We start from the raw sequence: 5850 nt of genomic DNA on the forward strand, positions 1-5850 counted from the left end.
TTCACTATACGTTTACGCCATGTGAGATTTCGTCTGCAGTAAGAGACACGTCTGTATATAATATTATTTGGTCAATATTGCAAACATGTAGCTCAAGAAAAGTGTATAATATAGACGCTGTATAATACCATATACCTAGCTACATAATATTTTATTACGAAAACCGAAGTTGCCGCCCGCCGCCGTCTGAGTGCACGAAAAACATACTGCACTGTTGTATGGTAACGGGGGTAGGTGTTATATTGGTATTCTTTATATTCCCTCCCCCCTTTGCTTCTTCTGTATCCAGTCCCATATGATCGGTACCTACCGAAACCGATATTATTATTATGCGTCGTGTCATCGTGTGCACGCGGTCCTGTAGTTTTCACGACGATCTCCACGCGCGATTTTCCGCTGCCGTTGCCAGCTTTCGTCGATAACAACGCCTGAAAGTCCTATATAAAATATACCATGACAAAATAGGTAGGTATCATCACAGTTGTAATAGTGTTTTTTTTTTCAATAAGCGCATCTTCTTCCCCTCCCCGGGCTCACGTTGTAGTTCTCCACTTCTGATTGGTTGATTTGTTTCTATGTTATGTATTATGTATGTATATATGATCGGCGGCCAATAAGAAGTAGTGAACTGCGGTGTAAGTGAAGTAAACAGCGGAGGACGCGTGTAAAAAACTCTGATTATACCTACATATTTTGCCGTGCTCTATACCATGACCGAATTGTGTACGACCGTCTCGTCCACGCATACATTTATCGGTCGACTTTATTCGATCGATTCACCATTTATAGTGTCATCCGAATTTTATTCCAAAAGTTAAACCGACCTATGCGCGTGTATACTACACTAGACATAAATATTTTATACAAGACATACGAGTGGAACATTTTCACTGTACATACATTTACGTCGTATCAAATCTGTTTTTTCGATCTCCAGGTGAATATATCGGTACCTACCGCAATCAATATTATTATGCGTCATGTCATCGCGTGGCTCTACAGTTTTTCACGACGATTTCCTCACGGACTTCTCTGCCACCGTCGCCGTTTCCCACTTTCGTCACAAACAACGCCACGTTCTCTATTATAATAGTAATCGAATAACACTGTGCAACGTTTATGAATTAATCAGCCAACTTTGTTCTCACGATTCGCCGTTTATTCGGCTTCTCGCGAATTCCGACTCGTCGACCGACCTACGCTGCGCGTATCTCATCACTACGACTGCACACGGCTCCGGGTGGGGAGGGGCACTTTTTGGGCATCAATTGCCGTCCGAAAATAATTCGAATGTAAAACAGGGCTTGAAACCGATTGAAATAATTTCGGTTTCGATTTCGATTTTGTATACCGGGTTTTGAAATTTTACGATTTCGGTTTCAACTTAACAATACCGGTATTAAGAAATTTCGGTTTCGGTTTCGGTTTTGAATACCGATTTCTAAATGTTTCGGTTTCAACTTCGCAATACCGGTATTAAGAAATTTCGGTTTTGGTTTCGGTTTTGTATATACCGGTTTCTTAAGTATTTTCAGGGTAATATGTCGTCTATACAATTATCACTCTTTATTCCGTATTGTCAATTGTCATATATAGTATTTGGTAGTAACTTTAATTTATGTCATTACTATTTATAAAGTAACTAATAATTTTGCGAATAATGAAATGTTTATCAACACAATTAATTATGATCTCAATTTTATTATGATTATTAATTATGCGTATTAATGGAATTTACGTATTTATAAAAACACGTCAGTTAAAAAAAAAATAACGGTTTCCAATTTTTTCAGATTTCGGTTTTGAATTTAATACCGGTTTCCAATTTTTTACGGTTTCGTTTTTGAATTTAATACCGGTATCCAATTTTTTTCGGTTTCGTTTTTGATTACGGTTTCGGTTTCGGTTTTAAAACGGTTTATAACGGTTTCTGAAATCGGTTTTGAAAACGGTTTCAAGCCCTGAATTGTAAAACAATTATACCACCACCGCGGGAGCACGAAAAATAAATAATAAATTAAGAGTTCGTTTAAGCCGACGCCACGCGGAACGGATGAAATTACCATGGCCGCGGCGGTGTTTTACGTAAATGCATTTTCGAAATTCCTGAATTTGAATAATTGACCTGTTCGCGGCTGTAATAGACGTCGAGTAGGTATATATGCGTTGTACGGTGCCGGAAAAGGGCCACGTTTTACATACCACTCGCCGACGTTTTCACCGCAAATAAAAACCCTACCTGTATTAAGTGTGCACTATATATTTTATGCACGTGCGCATGTTACACGAACGTCTTGTGTAAAATATATTTAACATGTACACACACTATTATTAATATGAAGTACCTGTAGGTTCTCGAACTTGTTCGATCTACGTATATAATAATGTTATTGCGTGTATAATATATTACATATACCGCACTCACTCGTTTCCAATAGCGAACGGTCCTTACCAAAATTACGCGTTGGGTACCTAACGTCCGTATATATTATAATATGAATGGAACGAAGAAATGCCGAAGGGCATTCAATCGCACGTCATTATTTCGCGGCGAATATAAAAATGTACCGAAACTTTCGTCGTAGATATTATGTAGCTATATGTACCTATATATACGCGTGTACGATCAATTATGTTATATAATATTAAATATACAGAATGTAACAGAAAGACATGACAAAAAAAAAATTATACTAGTTCAATGTATGACAAAAATTGTGAAATTTATATGGATAGTAAATAATTTAACAATTAATATAGGTATTCATGTCAAAAATAATATTTTGAAAAATTTTACGTTTTAAATCAATTTAATCCAAAAAAATATTGATATTAAAAAAAATTCTAAAAAAACAAACTACTTGACTTGGATAAATGTTATCGAAATTGTTCTTATAATCAGATTTACAAATTGACTATTTTGAAATTTTTCAACGAAGTTGGTATCAAATTTTAAAACTTTTATTTTCAGTTCAAGAAATAAAAATTAAAAACGTATTGAAAAATGAGTGCAAGTTTAAAAAAATCAAAATTAAAATTATTGATATAACAAAAGTTATTGCGTTAGTAAGTCTCAGTTGACAGTTATTTCTGTTATACCCTGTATATATTATGTATACTTAATAATATTAATAATACGTGTGCGCAGAGGGTTGTAGAGACGAACGTTCAATAACCATCGTCGTTTAATGGCTCATCGTTTTAGAACACACTAATTAGATGAGTTTCCGACGTCACCGGTTATTTTCGAGTCGGTGCGTGTAGGTATTATAGTTCAACGAACCGCAGTAGTTTGGCTGATTTATTAGTAGTAACAGACCTATCTATATTCGTCGTGTATTATATAGCAGATATTACTTGACCATGCTTCCCTACAGTATTACTAATTTAAAATAATATGTTATCAGTGTGGTTGTTACAGCCAAACAGCAATTTTTAGTATCATCATGAATGTTGTTTTCGTTCGATCGGTTTTTCGCAAAAAAAAAAAACAAAAGTATGTACACTTTTCACTTCCAAAAACCATCCAACGACAGAATTAAATAATTGCTTTATAATTCATACATTTTTAAATTTATTTTTATGAAAAAACATGCCGAAATTATTAAGGTTATGTTATACTATATGTATAAACAATCTTCTATTAGTAAATCAAATATTCTGTGTATACTGTTTTTGACCAATAGGTAGGTACAGATTTAAGAATATAATATATAAGATAATAATATTAAGTCTATATAAATATTATAATATATAGAAAGTTTGATTTTATATAAATAATACTAATTAAATAGGTTAATGGATAATATGCAATATACCTACAGAAGGTCCGACTAAGGTTTATACTTTACAGTAAGCGTAACCCTAACTCCGTTATCTAACCAATTTGCATTAAGTAAATTCTCTTGGGACACCCTGTATTATGAAATTTATTGAATTATGTAAATTGTAAATACATAAATCCTACCATCCTAATTGTAACAAGTGACAAATCAGATTCACAAACTTCTTATTGATACAGTAAATCAAGTTCGTATTTATTTCGATTCGTTGGTTTATACTGTTAATTAAAACGCGGTTTTGGTAAATGATAACAAAATTATCAGCCCCCAGATGCCCATTAACTTGTTCGTTACCTTGGAAAAGTTTTGGAATAATCTACAGATTAACTCGTTTATATACTCTATGTTGCTTTAACATAAACTCAGATTAATTACATCTTTAGTACAGTTTCAAGGATAATTATCTTATATAAATATAAGAAACTAAAACCTGCATGAATTTAGGCGCACTGACTTCGTTTTACTGTTTTGTATAATATAACAGTACTACCTATTATGTCCACAGTGTTTTATACTATAAGTCAAATGATACTATATGCGTGTATAGAAATTATATAACATATCAAGTAAACTTTATAAAAAGCACACTAATTTTTGCAAAAAGTCTTTACTTTTTTAATAATAATATAAATACATATGATGATTGATGAATATCATTTTATTAGAAAAAAATTTTTTAGAAATAATTTGTTTCATTTTTATCGCAACATACACTTTTTATTTCATATTCCAAAGCAGATTATTAATTAGATTACTTCGATTTATACAAAATGTAGTTAATTAGATAAAATTATTTAAAATTTAATCAAGCGGAGTAGTGGGCCAACATTTTGGTTGTGCATGAATATCACTACTCTGTCATCTAAACATATGAGTTATAACTAATTAACTACTCAATCCAAGGACTATGTTTATGTATCGAAATATTCCAAAAAATATTCTGCATAGGAATATTTAACTAAAAATGTTTATTTTGTTGTACAAAAAATAATTAGTTATGTATTAATAATTGTACCTATAAGGAAACGCCTAATGCAGAGAAAATAGTTTGGAAAAAATTAGGCTGCAATTTCATAATGACATTATCTTGAAAACATTCTTCTCTGACAACTTGGTAATATTATAGTGTTTAAAATCTGATGTACTTTATACATAGACACCACATTAATTAGTGTGGTTAGTTTTGTGGTTGAATTCCGCTACATTGGTCATCAGAATATAGACGGAGACAATTATAATGTTGTGGTCGAGGGTAGAGCGTATCCATAATATCCTAACATACCGTTACTCTTATATACTCCGTACTCCGGTGTCAACCAGAAGTCGAAACAAATTAAAAAATCACTACCGAATCATAATTAGTCGAAAACTACTATGTCCCAGTAATATAGTCGAAGTTCTTCAACGTATATCTGCGAGGTGCTGCAGCAGCTGTGGTTAAGCTCATAAACCGTTAGCTTGGCAAACCATAATAATATTATTTGACCGGGTGACGTTTCGTCAACGCACTCACCCTGGATCTAGACCCGGAGAAGACCACCGTAATGACTTATCAGAGCTTAATACGATGAAGCCGTGTTATTGTTGTACACAAAATAATAATTAAAAAATAAATAATATTGTATAAGGAAAAGCGCGATGCTGAGAAAATATTTTGGAAAAAATTAAGAAGCAATTTCATAATGACGTTATCTCGCAAATATTCTTCTCTGACAACTCGGTAATATTAAAGTGTTGAAAATCTAATGAACTTTATTCATAGACGCCACATTAATTAGGTTTTGTGGTTAATTTCTCGGTTGAATCTCGCACTACATTTGTAATCAGTATGTAGACGGAGACAGTCTGTAATGCGGTCAAAGATAGAACGTACCTACTTATAATATCTCAACGTACCATTACTCTTATACTCCGTACTTCGGTGACAACCGGAAGTCGAAATAAATTAAAATATCTCGATCGAAAATAGCCGAAGAAAATCTTTGTCGTAGGTATATCTGCGAGGTGC

At 33.0% G+C, this 5850-nt stretch overlaps 1 protein-coding gene across 1 annotated transcript in view; it reads right to left on the minus strand.

The window, feature by feature from the left end:
* Window positions 1-5850, minus strand: part of LOC100167238 (head-specific guanylate cyclase) — a 343251-nt gene that overhangs the window by 221089 nt on the left and 116312 nt on the right. The gene's annotated exons all lie outside the window — the stretch shown is intronic.

This window comes from Acyrthosiphon pisum, chromosome A1 (assembly GCF_005508785.2).
Source record: "Acyrthosiphon pisum isolate AL4f chromosome A1, pea_aphid_22Mar2018_4r6ur, whole genome shotgun sequence".
Lineage (NCBI taxonomy): Eukaryota > Metazoa > Arthropoda > Insecta > Hemiptera > Aphididae > Acyrthosiphon > Acyrthosiphon pisum.